Below are 23,508 nucleotides of genomic sequence, written 5' to 3'. Positions count from 1 at the left end.
CCTATGCACTCAGCTGCAGGGGTTCGTGCACTTAGCTGCGGACAACGAGGCCTTTGTGCACTCAGCTACAGAGCCTTCTCCTACTCTATGACCCAAGATACACTTAGACACTTGCTCTGTGCTTCTATCTCATAGTTCTCTCTAACTAACTATCTTTTTCACTTAGAGCTTCACTCTATTTATATAATCCCATGGTTCACGGACCATGCATAGGCCAAAATTACATTCAAAACTAGGGCAGACAGCCCTATGACTCTAACATTCATTTTGTGCCTGTAACTAGTGGAGCTTTACAACAATATCAAATCAAAACTTGGGCTTTGAGCCCAAAACATGCCGTGGGAGGATTCCATGTCCAACACCGCCATATCAAACCCACCTACCACATCACCAAGAGGATTTAGCATTCATATTTTTCACACAAAAAAGGACAAGAAGGAAAAAAGAGTTATTGTGTTCATTTACATGCACAACAGTAGAGTGTTTGGTTATTTTAGATTGTAATATTCCTAGGACAGTGGGATTACACACATGTTAACTTAGCCTTCTTTTGAAGCAAAGCCTCCTAGTAATTAGTTAGATGAGTGGTGTGTTTAAGCATTTGATTTCAATCTTTCCTTACTACAGTAGACAATATTTCAGTTAGTGAAAATTCCCCCTTTCCTCATTGGTAATCAAGCTTTTTATGAATTAATAGAAGGTTGGTTTGAGAAACCATAATGGTCTATCACCAACTTAGCAGTGACAAAGAGTGGATCCATCACATCTGTTTTTGTTTACAACACTATCACCTCCAAGTTTGTATGAACCTCGGGTTGATAAAATAAAGTTTGTAGCCCCAGGAGTTGTAGCATTCTTGCTACAATACTGGTGCTCATCACTTTTTGGTGTCGTTTCTGCGGAGGTGTCTAAGTAAGATGTGATTTTTACTTTCTTTCTGCAATTTATTATCTCTAACATTCTTCTATTAGCTTCATTTCTACAAAAGTAACTGTAAGTTGGTTTTCTTTCTTTCCCATTCTACAAATGAGATTTCATTCAGTAGTTAGTTTCCATTCAGTTTGTTATTTCAATTCTACAATTAGTCTCAAGCTTGAAAAAACCACAAAACAAAAAAAAACACGTCTTTCATGCCTCATAGGAATAGGGATAACTTAGGAAAAATTCTACCAAATACCCCCACCACTTCAAATAACCAACCTTCCCTATTCTTTGGTAGTTGTGAATTGGAGGACCCCTTAGGTGAACAACCAGAGATATTTGAAGAGCCTACAGGGGGAGAAGAAGAAGGAGAACCCATTCTAACTGACATAGTGGCTGAAAATAGAAATGATAGAGGAGATAGAGAAAGAATTGAGGGTGCCTTTCCCATCAAAGAAACTAATGGGGATACCAAGATGAAAAACATAAGCCCCTGTTCTCTTCCTCATTTCCATGGCCTGACCTCAAAAGATCCAGATACTTTCTTGTTTGAGTTCGTTGTCATATGCAGAACTTATGATTACACCACTAATGAGAAGAAGTTGAAATTATTCCCATCCACTCTCAAGGATGTAGCTCTGGGCTAGCTAATGGATTTACCTGGGGATAGTGTCACAACCTAGGCTCAGAGGCAACAAGATTTCAACAACAAGTATCGAGTCTACTACAGGTACAAATACACCAAAGAGGAAATTTTTAGGATAACATTGGGGCATGATGAATCCCTAGAGGATTATTAAGAAAGATTCCAGCTTAGCTACAAAAGGGCCAAGTGCAAAGTTGATCCCGAGTCAATGAAGCTAGTCCTACTCTGAGGGGTAAGGGAAGATCTTCTAGATACCTTAAACCTTCTACCAAGAGGGGACATCTACTGGCTACCCTATGAAGATATCAAGACTATCTTTAGGAACCATTCTAAGGCATCTAGGAAAAAGCGTAGGGGTAGTCAACCAATGGCCAAGTCATCCTCTTCCAACACATCCATAAAAGGTGAAATTGGAAATATGATGGAAGATTTCAAGAGTGAAATGTTGCAAACCTTTGCCCTAGAGATGGACACTATGCACATCAAGAGAAAGCAGGGGGAAGTAGAGAGCATTAGCCATCTTCTACCCTAGACGCACAAGGAGGCACCCTAGGAATGAATGTCCACTAAACCTTATTGAAATCTACTCGGTCGGTGAAGAAATCCACTCCATAGACAAGTGCCCATCTCTACCTGGACTAAAATTTGTGTATAAGGGAACTGAAGGGGTGACTAAACAACTCTGCTACATAAATCAAAGGACACCCCATGGGCCTCGACCATACCAATAAGGCATGCAAGGCTCATCCCATGCATATTGCAACCTAAATAGAACACATCCATTCACTCTTGGGGACCCCCTACTCATCCCTCTTATTCTGCATCCACTCCTTGGTATCTTGCACCTCAGTACCATCCCCAACCAACTAGCCAATCATTTTAGCCATATACTCTGCCACAACCTCCATGGAATGCACCACCCCAGGGGTGGAGGCCCCCATACAACAATGCTCCAGCTTTATTTCCTTCACCTCCTACTCAACCACATCTTTTACACCCTACTCCACCTAAGTAGCCTCAGATCCCTGCCCAACCAAATCCAAACCCGAAAAACAAACAGGCACAACAAGTGTACAGTGGAGATACATCATATCTTACTTATGATGTGGAGATTTAGGAAATCAACCTAAGGTATGGGAGATTACTACCGGACAACCAACCTCCATATCGACCTAGGGAGAGTGAGGAGGAGAGAGAGAAAATCATGACTAGAGTGAATCCACCACCCTTTCCTGAAATATTAACTCATCCAATCCAACCTACCCCAGAAGAGAATGAACTTCTAGGTGAATTGAAAACTCTGTGTCAAAATTCCACTTCTCCAAGCCATCAAGGATGTACCCATTTACAACAAATTGATTAAATATAAGTGTTTCAAACATCCAGGGAGGCGAAAAAGAGACACCCCTACCATTAATGTCATTGGACAATTGTCTGACTTAATGTTAGGGCAAGTAATTTGCCCAAAGTATTTGGACCCTGGAAGCCCTGTAGTATATGTGCACATCAATGGCACCATTGTCCCACACACTTTCATTGATCTTGGGGCACCCATTAATGTAATGTCTAAGGACACCATGCTCAAGCTCGATCTCCAGGGTGGATTAAGAAAGACCACAACATTCTTACAACTTGCAAACCATTCCACAGTATCCCCTAAAGGGATAGTTGAGGATGTGATGGTCTTCATTGACTCATAGGAGTACCTTGAAAACTTCCTAGTTCTCCAGCCTAAAGCCAATCTTAGCGGTTATCCTCTCATACTTGGGAGGCCTTGGTTAGCCACTGGTTATGCTTACATTAGCTGCACGGTTGCAAATATGACTATAAAAAATGAGTATCTGTCCAAGAAATTGGTATTGTGCCCTCCTACTAAGCCATATTTAGAACATGACTTACATTTATGGCTAGAAGAGGAGGAAGAAGATGAAATCTACTCAGCCCAACTCTATACCCTAGAAACTGCCATGGGAGGAGGAAAATCGGATGAAGATGATTTGATTGAACACATACTCCAAAGTCCAACTCCTAGAACCTTGTCCTTAGAGGAAGTAGTAAAGGAAACCAAGAGAAACCATCATATTGATCTATTCTTAGGTTATTCAAACCCTACCCATGTCAAAAAAATAGAATTTGGCCCTGCAAGAATTTTGAAAATCAAACCCCCTCTTTCTGTACACTAATAGGAAAGGTTGTCCAACATGCTAAGGGAACATCTAGATTCCTTTGCTTGGAGTTACAAAGAAATGAATGGATTTCACCCCTCGGTGTGTACTCACCACATTTATATCAAAGAAGGTTCCAAAACATTCCAGCAACCCCAAAGGAGAATGAATCCATCTTTCAAGGATATAGTCAAAGAAGAACTGCAAAAGCTGATGGATGTAGGATTCATTTACACTATCTCGAACAATGAGTGGGTTTCTCCTTTGGTGTTGGTTCAAAAGAAAAATTGGAAGTGGAGGATTTTTGTCGATTATAGAGAGTTAAACAAAGAAAAAAAGAAGGACCATTTCCCCCTACCTTTGCATTGCCCAAGTGTTAGATGGCCTGGCAGGGAAAAGTTCTTTTTTTTCCTAGATGGGTTCAATGACTACAATCAAATCTAGATTAGCCCAGAGGACCAGGATAAAACCACCTTCACCTGTCCTTGGGGTAATTTCGTGTATAGGGTCCTTCCTTTTGGCCTATGTAATGCCCCTGCCACTTTCCAGATGGAAGTCTTGAGTATCTTTGTTGAGCTAGTCCATGATGCAGTAGAAATTTATATGGATAATTTTACACCCTATGGGTGTGATTTCCAAGAGCCTCTGTCCAACTTGGGTAAGGTGTTGAAAAAATGGATTGAAATGAACTTGTCCCTTAGTCTTGAAAAATGTGAGTTCTTGATGGCTACAGGGACTATTCTAGGTCATTCAATATCCCAAAAAGGAGTGCACGTGGACCCAAATAACATAGCCATCATCCATAGGGTCCCACCTCCGCAAAAGACAAAGGGATGTCAGAATTTTTCTAGGTTGAGATGGATACTATAGTAGATGTATAAAATACTTCAGCAAGTTAGCTTGTCCTTTATTTGAGTTATTGGCCAAAGCCTCTCAATTTTTATGGGAAAAAAGTTTTCAAGAGGCCTTGGACACCCTAAAGGACAATTTGACCACTGCATCTATTCTGCAAGGCCCAAATTAGGCCCTTCCTTTCCATACACATGTTGATGCCTCTCACAAAGCCATAGGAGTGTTGGCATTATGATGCATGTGTTGTACTTGATGGCAACCCTCTCATAGAAGAATATCTCACTTATGTATAACTGGGTGAATCTTCAGAAGAGATATCAGATGTGACTGATGGAGGACAGCTCAAAGGAATCAGATGATGAATCTTCAGAAGAGATATCAGATGTGACTGATGGAGGACAGCTCAAAGGAATCAGATGATAGTTCTAAGTGTGACAGGTTAGCTTTGCCATCAAGTCCAAAGGGGGAGATTGTTGGCATTATGAGATAAGTGTTGTCCTTGATGGCAAACCTCACTGATGACAAATCATAGTACAGAAGGTCAGCAGCAAGGAATTGATGATCAGACTATAAGAAGAAGAGAAAGTTCATACACGCAGGTTCGTTAAGCCCAAGTCGCGTGTACACGCTGGTTGGCTTCAACAAAAGCGCGTGTATGTGGAAAAGTACCTTTGGTCCATGGTGGTTAGTCCTTGGAAGTTGTGCCTATGGTTTCGGACCATTGTGTCTCGACGGGCGTGTCGATCCCTAGTTTTGAAGTTGATGGTATTGTGTTACTATGGTTTTGGCTCTTGGTATTGAGCTAGGCCTAAGGCTATATAAGGAGAAGGAAATCATTAGGCAAGAGTATCTGAAATGTCTTGAATATCTGATGAAGCATTAGATCCAGTATGCAGGGTTATGGGTTAATAATGCATTGCTTGATCTGAGCTAAGGAGAGATCTCATAGGTTGATGGAGAGCAAGATCTAAGGAGAGATCGGGATCAAATGGTTTGAAATGAACTATCTTTATGATGCTTATTCTAGATCTACATACTGACGCATGTATTGTTCTATAAGTATTATGAGTATGACTGATGTCTGGTACAGCTGCAAGTTATGAGAAATTATTTTTAGATCTGTACGCGGGTTGGCTTTGATAAAAGCGCGTATACACGCGGGTTTGATTCATCGAAGTAGCGTATACATTGTAAATCTTAATATTTGAAGTTGCAGATGGATCTGATGGTTATTACAGAGTTCTGTGTCTGCTCTGTGTTCTGGTGACTGTTGTTAACAGGGTTTCAGTGATTCAGAGTTTGATGAGTGTTTTTATCTTCAATGATAGTTATGGGTCCAGTATGAAAATTGATGAAACGTGGTACCTGGAGGTGAGAAGATTGTAGGCAAGCACCTACGTACTAGTATCTAAGCTAGTACAAAAGCTAAGGGAGATCTTTGGAGCATTGTAGCAGGTAGCAGCCTGCGTACTAGTAAATGGATCGGCTAGTACAAGAGCAAAGGGGGTTGTAGCTCCCGTACTGGTATAAGACTGCACCAGTACAAATATTGTAAAAGGATTTTCTTATTAAGAAGAAGATTGAGATGACTTGCAGCAGGTGGTTTTCACCCACATTGGGTTTCCACCTTATATCATGGTGTTCATGTGTGTGGCTCTTGTGTGATGTTCTGTTATGTTATACTGCACCTGTTTACTGTTAATATGCTTAATAATGTTCTGATGCATCTACTGAAGATTAAGATAACTGAATTATAAGATCTCTGGATATACGCTAGTTGCTTTAGACACAGTAGCGTGTACACGCGGGTTCACTTAACCAAAGTAGCGTATATATTTCTGAGCATGAAATTGAAAAGTTTGATTGATCTGATAATACTGATTCACCCCCCCTCTCAGTATTATTTCCAACAATTGGTATCAGAGCAGGTCCTTTGGTAGAAGCTTGATCGCTTGAAGGAGATCCGTGGAACAATGGGAAAGAAGCTTAAGAAGAAAGCTCATAAGAAGAAGAAGACATCTCAGAAGATCTATGACAGTGGGAGAGTCGATTGGGGATTAGGTATAAGAAGTTCTTCAGATTCAGAATCAGATTCAGAATTAGATTCAGAATCATTATCAGGTATGAATGTATTATCCTCTGATGTTCCTGCTATATTTCCTTATGAAAGTGATGGAAGTGATAGTGAAACTACTGAACATGCTTTTATGGGTGAGCAAGAAAAGTGTCAAATGGAGGCAGTATTTAGAAGGCTTGCAGACAAAGTTAAAGATCAACAAGATCTATTGAACAAAAGGGAATGTGCTTTCAAAGAAGAAGTTACCAAACTAAAGGCCCAACTAGAAGAAGGAAACAAGGTAAGAAAGCTACTCAAGGACAAGGAAGACCAATGTCAAAAATTGCAGCATGAAGTGACATCATTAAGAAAAGAAGTCAACGAAAGAAGCACAACCATCAAGAAACTCAAAGATAGATCCAGCTACTATGAAAATCTTGAAGCTACAATCCCCTCACTAAAAGGAGATCTTGAAGAATCAAAGAAGCAGAATACAGATCTACTCCAAGCTATTGCAAAACAAGAAAACGAAGTCACCAGCTTAAAATCTCAACTAGAATGTGCCTTCCGAGTTCGTCAAATGCAGCAGGATCTGAATGAAGAACAAGAAAAAGAGATTCTCAAATTAAGGCATCAGTTGGAAGAAGGAAGGAAAGATGGAGAAGACATGAAGAAGCAATGTCTAGAAAAGGAGGAACAACTTCAAGTTGAGGTAAATATCTTGAAAGGTAAATTAGAAGAAAAGGATAAACTTTTGAGATTTCAAGATAGTACTAAAGCCTTGGATGATATTCTTAGTAGTCAAAGGTCTCCTGCTATCAAGACTGGTCTTGGTTTTCATGAATCTGTTGAAGGTGAATCTAGTTCACAAGGTGAGGCAAGGAACTCTAAAGAGAAATCTAAAATGATCAACAAGGAGATGAAAGGTCAACCCCATCAACAATCAAGGAAAGAGACTCCTCAAAGAAAATCTTTTACTCCTCCTATGAATAATGTTGAATGTTATGTATGTCATAATCTTGGACATGTTGCAGCTAGATGTAGAAGAAGAAGAGTTCAAGACTATTATGCGGACAGGTCACCTCAATCAAGGTACTTTAATGGATATTGCTTTGCTTGCAATATGTATGGTCACAAAGCTGCTGATTGCTACAGAAGGAATATGAAACATGTAAGATGTTATACATGTACCAAACCTGGACATATAGCAAAGGAATGCAGGAACAAAGGATGGACATCACACCAAAAGGAGAAAACCTCATCACACTTGAAGATATGGAGGAAGAAGGAAGTACAGTCAGCACAATGTACTGAGACACAGCACAGCACAGACATATCAGACTCAGGGGGAGCTGAAGGTGTAAAACTTCAGTGTCCTGAATCTCATACGCAAGTTCCTTAAAGGGAAGTCGCGTATATACGCGAGTTAGACACTGCAAAGTCGCGTATATGTCAGTCTGAGGAAAAGCAGTGGGGACAGGCTCAGAAAAGGGATTTGATATGATTCAGTCCATTATTTGCTCTATTGGTTAAAAGTTACAGTCTGCTGAGGATGTGTAAAAATGTTTTGATACTTGTAAGATGTCTAGAAGTGTTTTGATCCTAACTTGATGATGATGATGATGTCTTGATGCTTATTGCCGATATATGCATGATCAGATCTAACAGATGGCACAGGATGAGGGGGAGCATATGCCTTTAATAAATCATTGTTGGCATTATGGTTAATAGTCCTTGGTGATGATTCTTATATGGCTAAATGATATATCTTGCTATGATGTGGTTGTGAGTTGTCTATGATAAAATCACATATGATTCTTGGGGTTACATAGTTGATGATCAGATCAGATTTATGGTTGATTCCTTGATGATGCATATATGGTGCTTACATGGTGATCTTCATAAGGACAAGGAGAAGTACAAAGCTTGAATACACATCTTCCTCACTTGATGATGAGTCACTTATATACTGCTGTTGTCATATGCATAAAGATCATACAGTTATGATGCAGGCACTCATGTGGATAAAGATTGTTGCTGATGATGATATCAAGAAGCTTTGTCAAAAGAGTTTGAGCTCAAGATACATAGTGTTGATTCATGTCACATGATCTATATGATGATAGGTTTATACTTACATATGTTAATTGATGCAGATGCTCCCAAGTAATGATACTTGGATCATGTAGAGCTTGATGAAATGGCTATGGTGGTTTCACACATGATACAATGTGAATGACTCTGAATTCTGTTCAAAGGGATGAATTGATGCAGACATACCTTGTTATAGGTTGATGACCTATTCTCTACAGGACATTTACAGGTTGCTGATATGGAAATTTGTGTACGCGTTTTTTTTGAAGGATATCCGCGTGCATACGCCGTTTTACAAGGGGATAGTCGCGTATATGGTGTACGCGTGTTGCGTAAGGGATATCTGCGTATATACGCCTGTTTATGTGTATACAGACGCGTATATGGATATTTGAAGAAAATCAGCAGGGACAGATGTTGGTTGCAGAAAGTCTGATATAGGTCTGACAGAGATCATCTGGCACAGGTTCAGGGGGAGCAGATAATCTTCCAATGATGCATTGTTGGCATTATCTTAAAGCTTTTGGTTCTAGTTCACATTTGGTGTTGATTTCAGGAGGAACAAAGGCGAAAGGAGAACAGAAGGATCTCTTGGTTGCTGATCTGAATGGTGATTATCAGATGCTGCTGGTGACTTTCATAAGTCTTGGTCTAGTCATTTCGTCTCTATGTCATATATCTCTTTTTGTGGTATCTCTTTCATGGTGTCAAGGTCATGTAACGGCCTATTTTGGTTTCCCCACTATGCCTGGGATGATTGATGCAATGTGTTTGGTTGTCATATGTAAATTTTTGATGTATCCCCACTTGGTTGGGTGGATGAGTCATTTTCTTGTTTATCCTCACTTAGTTGAGAGATGGATGTATGTATGAGTCCTAAGTGATAGGAAGGTCTTTTATGATGTATAGAGTCATGTTCTTCTTGAAGAACATCTTTTGTAGACCTTGCTTACAGTCAAGGAGAGCATGATCAACACACTTCAGCAAGAACAGAGATTCAGCATGTACTCAGAGGGAGCATTGATAGATTGGTACACCTTGGCATATACAAAGGGGGAGATTATTCAGAGATTTCAGCAGGTACTCAGGAGGAGTATGGACAGTGGAATGATTCAGCAAAGGAAGAGAATATCTTGGTCCACCCTTTGCCCTTGATGTCAAAGGGGGAGAGTGATTTGGTGTTGTTGCCATCAAGTCCAAAGGGGGAGATTGTTGGCATTATGATGCATGTGTTGTACTTGATGGCAACCCTCTCATAGAAGAATATCTCACTTATGTATAACTGGGTGAATCTTCAGAAGAGATATCAGATGTGACTGATGGAGGACAGCTCAAAGGAATCAGATGATGAATCTTCAGAAGAGATATCAGATGTGACTGATGGAGGACAGCTCAAAGGAATCAGATGATAGTTCTAAGTGTGACAGGTTAGCTTTGCCATCAAGTCCAAAGGGGGAGATTGTTGGCATTATGAGATAAGTGTTGTCCTTGATGGCAAACCTCACTGATGACAAATCATAGTACAGAAGGTCAGTAGCAAGGAATTGATGATCAGACTATAAGAAGAAGAGAAAGTTCATACACGCAGGTTCGTTAAGCCCAAGTCGCGTGTACACGCTGGTTGGCTTCAGCAAAAGCGCGTGTATGTGGAAAAGTACCTTTGGTCCATGGTGGTTAGTCCTTGGAAGTTGTGCCTATGGTTTCGGACCATTGTGTCTCGACGGGCGTGTCGATCCCTAGTTTTGAAGTTGATGGTATTGTGTTACTATGGTTTTGGCTCTTGGTATTGAGCTAGGCCTAAGGCTATATAAGGAGAAGGAAATCATTAGGCAAGAGTATCTGAAATGTCTTGAATATCTGATGAAGCATTAGATCCAGTATGCAGGGTTATGGGTTAATAATGCATTGCTTGATCTGAGCTAAGGAGAGATCTCATAGGTTGATGGAGAGCAAGATCTAAGGAGAGATCGGGATCAAATGGTTTGAAATGAACTATCTTTATGATGCTTATTCTAGATCTACATACTGACGCATGTATTGTTCTATAAGTATTATGAGTATGACTGATGTCTGGTACAGCTGCAAGTTATGAGAAATTATTTTTAGATCTGTACGCGGGTTGGATTTGATAAAAGCGCGTATACACGCGGGTTTGATTCATCGAAGTAGCGTATACATTGTAAATCTTAATATTTGAAGTTGCAGATGGATCTGATGGTTATTACAGAGTTCTGTGTCTGCTCTGTGTTCTGGTGACTGTTGTTAACAGGGTTTCAGTGATTCAGAGTTTGATGAGTGTTTTTATCTTCAATGATAGTTATGGGTCCAGTATGAAAATTGATGAAACGTGGTACCTGGAGGTGAGAAGATTGTAGGCAAGCACCTACGTACTAGTATCTAAGCTAGTACAAAAGCTAAGGGAGATCTTTGGAGCATTGTAGCAGGTAGCAGCCTGCGTACTAGTAAATGGATCGGCTAGTACAAGAGCAAAGGGGGTTGTAGCTCCCGTACTGGTATAAGACTGCACCAGTACAAATATTGTAAAAGGATTTTCTTATTAAGAAGAAGATTGAGATGACTTGCAGCAGGTGGTTTTCACCCACATTGGGTTTCCACCTTATATCATGGTGTTCATGTGTGTGGCTCTTGTGTGATGTTCTGTTATGTTATACTGCACCTGTTTACTGTTAATATGCTTAATAATGTTCTGATGCATCTACTGAAGATTAAGATAACTGAATTATAAGATCTCTGTATATACGCTAGTTGCTTTAGACACAGTAGCGTGTACACGCGGGTTCACTTAACCAAAGTAGCGTATATATTTCTGAGCATGAAATTGAAAAGTTTGATTGATCTGATAATACTGATTCACCCCCCCTCTCAGTATTATTTCCAACAAGGAGCAGCTCCAGGCCAGATAGATGACAAGTTACCTAATGCCATTTACTTCATCAGTAAGAATCTATCAAAAGCCAAACTGAACTACACAATGACTGAAAAGGAGCTCCTAGCTGTTGTGCGTTCATTCAACAAATTTAGGCATTACATTACAAGTTACCAAACATTTGTGCATACTGACCATGCTGCAATCAAATACTTGATTAATAAACCTGATGTAAATTCCTAGATTATTAGATGGTTACTTTTATTACAACAGTTTGATCTAACTATTATTGATAAGCCTGGAAAGGAGAATGTTGTTGCATATTGTTTATCCAGATTGACTTTGCTTGCAGGGGAGGAAGTAACGGTTGATGATTAGATACCAGATGAACACTTATTCACCATTTCATTTCTCTCTCCATGGTTTGCTGACATAGCAAATTACCTGGTGTCTGCACAATTTCCACCAAATTTGTCCTCCAAAGAGAAAAGCAATATTGTGAGGAAAAGAACCCCATTCAGTCGGATTTGGGGCAACCTCTTCAAACTAGGCCCAGGTCAAATTCTGAGAAGGTGTCAGGGAGGAGGAAGTCTTTGACATCCTTCTAACCTGTCATGATGGGCCTTGTGGAGGTCACTTTGCAACCAAAAGGACATCATTCAAGGTGCTATCGGCTGGTTATTACCAACCCACTCTTCACCAGGATGTGAGGAGGTATACTAGTCAGTGTGATCGATGTCAAAGGATGGGGAAACCTACCCCAAGGGATGAAGTTCCTCTGCAACCTCAAGTGACCTTCGAGCCATTTGACAAGTGGGGCATGGATTTCATTGGACCCATTGACCCTCCATCTAGGCAAAATCAGTACGTCATTGTGTGCACTAACTATTTAACTAATCGAGTTGAAGCCAAGGCTATCAAAGCAAAAACAGAGGATAAAGTGGTTGAGTTCTTAAGGGAAAATATATTTTATAAGTTTGGGTACCCTAGAGAACGGGTCACTGATCAAGGAAGCCAGTTTACGTCTCACATGATTGAAAATTTGTTAATCCAACACAAGATCAAGCATAGAACATCCACTCCTTACCACCCACAAGCTAATGGGCAAATGGAGGTAACCAATAGAGCGTTGAAAGGCATTCTGACCAAAGTGATTAGTAGCAACAGAAAGGACTGAGCAGATAGATTAGTTGAGGCCACTTGGGCCTACAATACCACCTGGAAGACCACCACTAGATTCACTCCTTGTGAGCTAGTCTATGGGAAGAAGACCCTGTTGTCCATTGAATTTGAATACAACACCTTAAGAATGGTACCACAACTAGACCTCGATCTCACCAGGGCACAAAAATAGATATTTCTCCAGCTGAATGGGTTAGATGAGTTTAGGATGTAGGCCCTCCTACACATAGAGGTGACTCAAATTCAAAGGAAGATTTGGCATGACAAGAACATAAAGGACAAGCAGTTTCAAGAAGGCGATTTGGCTCTGTTGTAAGATTCCAAATACAAGGATTTTAAAGGAAAGTTAAGGACTAGATGGTTAGGGCCTTATGTCATAGAAAAATGTCATGATAATGGCTCAACACAGGTAAGAAACATTGATGTAGAGGGTATCCATTTACTTTTCAATGGGTACAAATTGAAGGTCTACAAGAAGCCCTTGTCAAAGCAAGAATTCATCAATGGCATCAGCAATATAGTGATGGTGGTGGGGTATGTCTCAACTTCTACCCCATCAAGTCCCTCAAAAAGGAAAAAATATAATAATAAAGAGACTCAGGTGAAATCCTCTTTTGAAGCACCCAGGGAAAAGAACTGGGATGAAAACCTATCGAAGGTAGACTAGTTGTCTTAAAAAAAGAAAAAAAAGGAGAAAATAAAATTTTGAAAATGTTGTTTTCAGGTCAGCAGGAGGAGGATCAAAGCAACTAGATAGGAGCAGAAGGACCTATAAAATTCATATTTGATTCCTTCATCCCATATTCTTGATTATCCCATCAATCCCTCCATTTATGAACTCCTCCAACTTAGTTTACATAGGACCTATGTTTTCTACAGGATTCCCTGTAATCCTACAAGATTCCCTAAAAGCCTACAGGCGTTTCCTGTAGGAATTACAGTGGCTTGGAAATCCCAAGAAAAGTGACCCTAGAGCAAGGGGATGACCAGCCTATGTCAAAAAAATAAAATTTTTACTCCATCACCTCATCACCATGCCTCTCACCACCATGTTACCCCTACATTCATCCAATAAGTCAATTCCAAAAAGATTACAGTTTTCAAAGAAGAAAAAAACAAATAGAAGAGGGTGAGAACAGAGGACAAGGGGACAATACTTGAAGGCTATACCTCTCACCTACCAATCACTAGACCCCTTCTCTACCCATGACAACAATCCTTATGCTCAAGAAGTGAAGAAAAGAATGAAATTTTAGGGGAGAGGCAGCTACAGGACATCCTGTAGGTTTCCTGTAGGAAATCTTGTAGCAGCCTATCCCATAAAAGGAAATTTCACAGGGTTGCAGTCATCTTCAGCATAGAGATCCCAATGTCAAGGAAGCTCCTCCAAAGATCTACAACAGTAGCAGGATCATCATCATCACTCTCCAGTACCTACACATCAAAGGAAACAAGCATCAAAAGAGGCCAATACAAAAAAAATATGCATCAAATACATAGCATAGGGACATCATTCTTCAACAAGTAGCATCATCAAAACATCTTACCCATAGGTATGTCATCTTGCTTATGCTCTCTCATTAGCACGATATGATAAAAAAAAGTAGGATTATGAAAGAGTTGGTTTTATAAGAAAAGGTGGCCAGTTGACCAGGAGAAAATAGTTAGACCACTCCACACATGGCAGTAGTCAAATTAGAGGAAAAAGGAGATATGGCAAAAAGTCGTTAAATTATGGATTATCAAAGAGGGAGATGATTACGAGGTAAGGAGGAATTATGGAGTGTTAGTGGTACCAATGGTCCAAAAGTGGGTGCTCATACTTAGGTAACCATCACACCATCCCACAAGATCACCCATATGAGGAAATAAGACATTGATTTCCATGCAAAGGAAGCATTTGCAATCTCAAGGATTCATCGAAACAAGGTTTCTCTTGGCCTCTTGAAGAAGCATCTATAGGAGAGACAATGAGCATTTTACAGCGCAGGAGCACCTACAAGATCCTATAGGAAAACCTACAGGATCCTATAGGGATACCTACAGGATATAGAGCAGTCATCTATAGGATTATCAGTGGGAATTTAGGGAGGAAAGATCAAATGTTGTCCTCATCAAACAGTAACTAGGAGGTAGGAGATATACCTTCCCATCTTTTCCAGTTATAAATAAAGAAAAAATTCCTACATTTGGTTAACGAAGTTGCAGTCTAGGGGAATTATATTGCAGATTTATTATTTAAATCTTTCACCCACTAGAATTTTGGAATTATACCCATACAAGCCTCCATAATTACCAAGGGAAAAATGGCAAGGGGTTTTAAAAAGAGCGAACCCACAAACACAGTAAGAATTCATCAACACCCTATTGTAGTATAATTTTTCACAAGTCACAATTGGATGGGTTTATTTGAAAGAATGAGAGGATATGATGATGAGGTGGCCAGAGACTTTTCTCTCTCACTCATACCCCTCACAAGGACCCATGCCACTACTGTGGTGAAAGGCCTCTCAGTAGAAATCACCCCCAAAGTCATAAGAAGAATCACCACACTTCCTTTAGGGTTTCCTTGGAGAAAAGAAGATAAGGGTAACAACACCCTTGCGAAGAAGAAATTCTTTTTCGAAGGGGAGGAGGCAATGGAAGACAAAAATGGGGTCAGAAGATAAATCCTTCTATACCATTGGAATGAAGTTAGCTACCACCTCATTAAATATATATCATGTGAATGAAGATACAATGTGGTGTATGGATACCATTTCAATCTTCCCCAAGAACTGAGCTTTCGAGCAAACACACCTCATCAAAAATGACTAAGTATACCCTACTTTCTTATTCAATAAATGATAGATATGAGCATCAAAGTGTAGGAAGGAAAACATTAATAGCTAGCCCACCATGGGTTAGTAAAAGTTATCCTAGAATATGCTCTCCAAAACCTAAGACTCCCTATTACATGGACAAATTTCAAAGACATGCAGGCAGAGGGAGAAATAAAAGCTCTTGAATATGACAAAAGCCCCACTCCTAGTGAGAGGGATGAAGAGGAAATAGAAGAGAAAAAAGAGTAAGAAAAGGAGGAGGAAAATGAAGAATAGACAGAAGAAGAAACAAAACAAGAAACAGATGAACAGAATGAGGAACTGGAGGAGGAAGAGGAAGAGAAAGATAAGGATGAGAAAGAGAATGGAAAAGAGGAAATGGAATAGAAAGAAGAATAGAGGTCTACAGTTAAAGGCAAATAAAGGGGAATAATCACCAAGGGAATCTCTAGAACCCACTGAGAAAGAAGCAACAACTGCTCTTACTACCCTAAGTAAACCTATCAATTCAAAAGGGAAGAGACAGAGACAAACCCCGTTGTACTTTAGGACAATAAAAAGTACAAGGATTAGGTAAGGAAGACCTCAAACACCCACCAAAATTACTATTGTCATGGAAGACTCACCAAAGCAGTAAGAGAAGATAACTCCTGTTGAGAAAAATCAAGGAGAAGGATCATCAGGACAAGCCTCTCCCAAATCTCTCATCACCTATGTTAGGAGGCCTATCACAAGGTCTACCTCATTAAATGGAAAAGGTATCATACTTGAGACACATAGGGACCTACAGGAAGCAAAGGCTATCCTACAAGAAACTCTACTAAACCTACCGGAAACTCAAAAAATGGACCAAGAAGGTATCACTCAGCAAGAAAGAAAGAAGGAAGAACCAGAACATAGAGAACCTCATCCTCAACCCAACCTCGACTCTTATTACAGGTTCATTAAAGGGGATAGGGTCATCTCACAAAAATTTTCCATCCCCTTATTCTTTTAGCTTGAAAAATAAAGGGCAAGAACGCACTGGTGGATGCAAATTTCTAAACTTAGAGGTGTGGAAGATGTAGGACACAAGGAGGAGAAAGTAAACAAGTTAGGAAAAGAATTGAGCAGCATAAGGGACAAAGATACAATGATGAAAGCTTAGTTGGAAGCAGAGAATTCATGGCTAAGGGGGCAGTTACAAGAAAGGGAAAGCCAGTTGGTAGCTATGGCCAATTTATCCTTAGAGGCAATCTAGTGCGGGATGCCAGCAAAGTCTTATGCCTTGTATCTTAAGGAACAGTGGCTACAATTCCAAATTAATACTTTAGTATAGAGAAGCACTATGCTGTTCCAAGACTACATATAATTCATTAATCTCTGTGATCAAAGCACCCTAGAAGATAGAGCAAAAATGTTTAATTTTTACCTACACAACTTGGCCTTGACTAATTTGAATGCGTGGGGCCCAAATTCAAAACTAGGGGACTTCCAATTGATGGCCTTAGCATCATGGATGAATCAAGAGGAGGAAAGAGCTAAAAAGATGAATAAATTAATGGAAAGAGAAGAGACAGAACCCCTCATGATAAGAGCTGAGCAATCTAACCCAATGGTTGTCATCAACACCCACAACCTGATTGTAAATGATCCTAATCTTGCACCTAGGTACCTTGTTGCCCAAGAGCAAGCAATCATACACTTTGAAGACATGTTCAAGTTGTTAGGATATTATAGAATGTAATCTTTCCAAAGGAGATGCACCACCTTTCCCTACAACCTGAAAATAAGAGAATACCATTCTCCTTAGAGAATGAGAGAGGAAATAAACAGAACACCCATGTACAAGCAAGCTCTACAAAGACTCGAAGTCAATTGGATTGGCTTGAGACTAAGACCACCACTGCTCTTAGGAATGTTGGAAGGAAGGAAAGAAGAGGAAGAAAGAAAGGAGTGAGAAGAGGTAGAGAGGAAGGCAATATTTTATTCACAGGAAGAAGAAAATACAACAGAAGCATGGGATGTGAGGGAGGCCACCAGAGCAATGAAGGACATGGATATAGATTGAGTTGCTCAAAGGATGAGAAACACTTTCAGTAGGGGGGTGATGATGAGCCTCATCATTGGGTAACTATATGGACCTTAATACACCTCCAAGCTTATTAAAATTAACTCTTCTCATAATTCCTTACATATTTTAATCATATTTTTCTTAATGAGATGAGTAAAAGTAAGATGTTATGTCTAGTGGTCTAATGTGCATTGATTTCAGGTTTTTGAGAAAAAATCATGGCAATTTTGGCTAATTAAGGGTAAAAACTCAAATGAGACAAGGAGGAGAGATTGTAGGAGATATATCCTCCTAATTTAATCCTCACTCATTCGAATATTCCTCCATCAAATCACACTAGCTCAGAGTTGCAAGCAGCCGAGTCATGAAGATCAAAAGGCAGCTAAGCCAGTGATAGTTAAGAGCCAATTCATCTTGAGTTTGGGAGCCAAGCCTCCCTATATTTAAGGAAGTCATTGGAGACTTTAGTTGTATAAATAAGGAGGCCTAGAGCCTCATTAGGATTTGGATTTTTTATGTAAGAGCACTAAGAATTTTAGAGTTCAAGACTTGTGGAAGACATTGTTATGTAATTGTTTTGATATGATAATGAAAAAGATCATTTCCTTGATCCACCACTAAGTTGACGCAGAGAGCTGAAGCTCTTGGGTTAGGGTCCAACCCTAGCAGAAAAGGCTCCTCTTCTTGTAATTCTATGCTTAATTGATTTCATAAATTAATGGTTGAATTGGTTTTAGCATTATTTCATTATAAGTAGTTGTGAATTTGATTATTTTGCTTCCATTTGTGCATTGCTTTAGTAGTAGCATAGAAAGATAAATGAATACCAAAAGGATGATAGTTGGTAGGTTTGGCCTCACTCCTCCCTTCAGGGACCATGGTTTGAGGAAAGAACTCCTATGCAGCCCTAAAAAGACAAAATTCGGGTTTCTTATGGAATTTTGGGTTTTCTGCTACTTAGGCCAACATCTTGTCAGTTTCAAGAATAGGATTCAATTGTCATTTTGGATATCTTCAGCCTTGTATTAGATCTCATAGTGTTTGACATTACTCTACAAGTATTTCCATGCACGAACTAGTAAACTATATAATGAAATTTTGTTTTCTTAAGTTGATTAAAAATATTTCTTATTTGACATGATTCATGGATAAATGCCAGTGATTGATCCAGTGCATGTGTTTCAATAGTGTAGGGAGATCTCATTATGAGCAACCCCAGACTAACCTCATCCATCCATGAACACCACTAAGTCCCTCAACCATTTCATCATTCCATAAGAACAACTTTCCAAGTTTGTTGAGCAAATCCAACCATCTTAGACACTCTGTTTTGAGCTCTGAAGAAGTCTTAGCCACTCCCTTGCCTTATTTCTCCCACCATTCACCTTCCCTAAGCCCTACACCACATTCCAAATCACTCATATCTCTCTCGACCTGATCCTGTGGGAATATAGGGGATCCTATAGGAGCATTAGGACATCCTATAGGAGGCATTAGGACATCTTATGGGACGACCTATAGTGGCCTATTTTGAGGCTAAATAGTGGAAAAATCATATAGGAAGATAGGAGAAGACCCCTACTTACATCCCAAGCCATCTGGCCTTTCACTGCCATCTCTAACACACCTACCACATCACCAAGAGGATTTAGCATTCATATTTTTCACACAAAAAAGGACAAAAAGGAAAAAAGAGTTATTGTGTTCATTTACATGCACAACAATAGAGTGTTTGGTTATTTCAGATTGCATGCCTAGGATAGTAGGATTACACACACGTTAACTTAGCATTCTTTTGAAGGAAATCCTCTTAGCAATTAATTAGATGAGTGGTGTGTTTAAGCATTTTATTTCAGTATTTCCTTGCTACAATAGACAATATTTTAGTTAGTGAAAATTCCTCCTTTCCTCATTGGTAATCAAGCTTCTTCTAAATCAATAGAAGGCTGGTTTGAGAAACCATAGCAGTCTATCACCAGCTTAGCAGTGACAAAGAGTGGACCCATCACATCTTCTTGTGTATACGACACTGTCACCCAAGTTTGTACGAACCCCGGTTGATAAAATAAAGTTGGTAGCCCCAAGAGTTGCAGCATTTTTGCTACAATACTGGTCGTTGTCACCTACCCTTGCAAGGAGGCTAACACAGATACTTGCAGGGGCTCTACAATTTGAATTAGTAGAACTTCAACAGCAGACCAAGGGGTGGACACATATAAAAATGAACATCACAATAGTGTCACTGCCAAGGTTACATAGGCTACATGAGGTGATTATAGATGAATTAAAGATAAGGGAAGAGCACACATCACAACTCAACATACTAGTAGAAAAGGAGTGGGTTGTGCTGTCACAGAAGCTTGACCAAATAATACAAGAGAGAGATCAGAGAGCAAAATAATATCAGTAGTTGAAGGACGAAATAGAAACAACATGTAAGGGAATTCTAGAAATGGAGGTCCATGAAGAAGAATAGGCAAACAGTAAGGTCATGAAGCTCGGCCTTGCAGTCAAGGAATCCAAACAAAAAAAAAGGCATATGTATAGTTTGAGTATGAGGTAAATATTAGTGAGATGTCGTCAAAGTTGCATCCAACCACGCCACCAAAAGTACAAAGTTAGACGGAGTCTGACCTAACGTTAGTCATGGTTATCATATCTGCAGCATTGGTGGACTACAACAAACTACTGGATGAAAGTTTGTAAATTTGGACTTCATTGTAGGAACTTCCAAATATTTAGAAACTATAGGAGGAAATGCAGCAGAGGCAGCAACAGTTACAAGAGAGTCGAGCAGCTGCGAAGACATTACCTATATCATGGAAGCTCACAAATATTAATGAATCAAAGGTGTTGCAGAAGAGGATCGAAGAGCTGAAGAGGGAAGAGAAGACATTGATAGAAAAAACTCAAGCTTGGCAGGATGAGTCCCTTCAACTCTTACATATAGTAGATGAGAAGCTTTAGGAGCTTTGAAAGAACAAGGAAGCATTACTACAAAAGGTTGCAGATCATGTAACAGAAGAATTGTTGGAGGAAGCACACAACAAGGATAAATAAATGACATAAGTGCTCCAACAGTTCAACAAGGCCTACAATAGCATTGTAGAAAAATTCAAAGGAAAAGTAGCTAAGTGACTTGGGATGAGTCACATGTGAGTGTTGGGGACCTTTTGGGTGTAGCCCAACTTGGCCAGATTTTGGGCAAGAAATCCGAGTTTTGTGGAGCGTGCAGTAGAACAAATGTCACGGAGTATGAAGGGGACTGTGCAATAGAGCAGTGGAGAAAAACGAAGACCACGCAGCATAGGGGCATTGCAGCGAAACCCCTCCCTTTTCGTAAAAAGCATAAAATATTGTACAAGTTGATGGTTTTGGACCATAATCCCTTATATTTTGGAAACCATGGTATTGGGTCCATGGTAATGTAGCGATGTAATCCCTCACGTAATAGTATATATAGGGATCGATAATAAAGAAGAGGATCATCTTAGGATCATATCATGTATTGAATGGTTGAATCTTTGTGATTGGGTTTTTTGGCGAAGGAAAGGCCCTGCATCTAAATGCGCAGAGGCCTAAGTCTGTAGCTGAGTGTGCTAACAACCAGCAGCTGAGTGTGCAAGTAAAGAACTATTTGTTGTACAAATTCTATATTATAAGCAATAGTTCTTGTCGACATAGTCCCACATTGGGATGAACCACAATAAAATCTGTGTCTTCATGTGTTGATTTGCTTAGTACGTGCACTTTATTTTAGTACTATGAAGTTTATGGATGTTTATGTTATGTTTAAGTGATGAATATAATTTTGCGAAGTAATTGATATATGTGAAGTAGTTTATAAGTATTAAAGCATAAAATAAAGTACATAATTTCCATGTCACAACATCCCTAAGGCTGTAGAAACCTAGTTTTGCAACCTCCCATAGTCACTTTGACCGAGACTATGACTTTCTTGCAGGTCGTTGCCGAAAGGGCCAGTGATTGAAGGTTTTCTTGGTGTGAAGTAAAGTCTAAACTTAGATCAGCCCAACCTAAGTGAACATACATGCATTTTTGTCAAGTAGGCTAAAATTTCCTTGCTTCACTAAAATGCATGTCCGATGATGAGCCCTGATATTGCAACAAGAATTTTGAAACTCCTAAGGCTATCAACTTACATTATCAACCTAGGGTTCATACAAACTTAAGATGTGTCAACACTATATGTACAGCATGTGATGTGCCCTTTCATTGATCTGATGCAATGAAGTGAATGGCATGAAATTCAAGCCTAAACTAACTGCAAAAATGGAGATTTTACTCTATTTGCAAAAAGGAAACCTATTTACTTTTGTAGAGAGGAAATCCTAGTTTCTTTTCCATAAAATAAAGGCTCTTCTACTTTGTTTGAATGTAAATTTTAATCCTATTTGTAGAAACGTAAACATTAACCTATTTGCAGAGTGTAAATGGTACATCAAAAGGAAGCTTAGTCTATGAAATAGAAATAAAAATGTTGGAAATGGAAACCATAGCTTGATATGTATGAAAAAAATGAAATCATTCTTCAATCACTACATTCAAGATATATTTTGTCAATAGAGTTCACAAGGTGCTTCATAAATTAATCATGAAAATCATCATTATGCTCTTCAAGTCATGAATCTATCCACTAATCCAAAATGAAGAGGTGAATTGCAATGGAGAAGAGGCAATGATTAAGAGGTCTTTTGGTATCACTCAATCACATATTCAGATCGTAGGGGTAATGAATCAATCCTAAGAGACAAAAACCAAGATTTTGGAGCAAATCTGGTCAATTTTACGCGTGCTACATGAGGTCCTATTTTTCTACAGGAGCGAGATAACTCGTCGAATTCCCAAGTAAATCAAATGAAAATGGGATGGGAATATTTTTTTTATAAAGTAGGATATCTTAGTACTCTATTCCAAATGAAATCACTCAAAAATACCATTGTTAACACATGCTAAAAAATAGCAGAAAATTACTACTATAAAAACTGGAAATTCAAGAACTAGTGAGCTAGTTAACCTACCAAATGCATAACCTAATCAAGTGAAAATTATATGGGGTAAATTTTTTTAATAGCTTGTTTTTTTTTATAACACAATACAATTTGAATCACCTTAAATGAAGCTCATTAACACGTTCTAAAATATAGCAAAACATTACTACTATTGTTCTACAAGGGATTTCCAGAAATTCTAGATTTGTGAACTAGTAGACCAACCAAAGTAGCTCAATGATGAATATGAATTTTAAAATTTATTCTAAGGATGCATCATGTTTTTGAATATATGAATAACCTTCAATATAAACCACTTGAATCATTTAACCAATGTAACCTACAGCAAAAGAAACATGGATAGTAAATGCAGAAATAAGAGATGCAAGTGAAAATGGCATTCAAAGGAAATAAAGAAATTGTACAAGAGGGATTTGAGGATATTGGGATGGCCAAGCCCAAGGGAAATCAAAGTCCCATGGGGGAAACCAAGATAACTTCATTATTTGAATCAATCCAAGTACATCCCTGCTAGAAATGAAAGTGGAGTTGCTAGATAACAAGTTTTCTCCACAAGAAGACTAAGAAATACATGCCCCTAGAGGCCAATTCGAATTGGTACTTATACAAAGTGATGAAGAAACATTCTCCTTTAAAGGAGGAATATTTCCCCTCCAAAATCCCTCAAATATTGGATCTGGTTCTCAACACTAGGAATCTACATTAAATGATAGGGAGCACATTCCTAGATTTTCTCAATCACTGGAGCTCTAGAATTTGTGCAATAATTTCATAATATCTTGTTCATTTATTATCCA

This window comes from Pinus tabuliformis, chromosome X, assembly GCF_031772625.1.
Source record: "Pinus tabuliformis cultivar Carrire ecotype Pingquan chromosome X, CPIR1, whole genome shotgun sequence".
NCBI classification, from domain to species: Eukaryota; Viridiplantae; Streptophyta; class Pinopsida; order Pinales; family Pinaceae; genus Pinus; species Pinus tabuliformis.
This window is presented reverse-complemented; position numbering follows the sequence as displayed.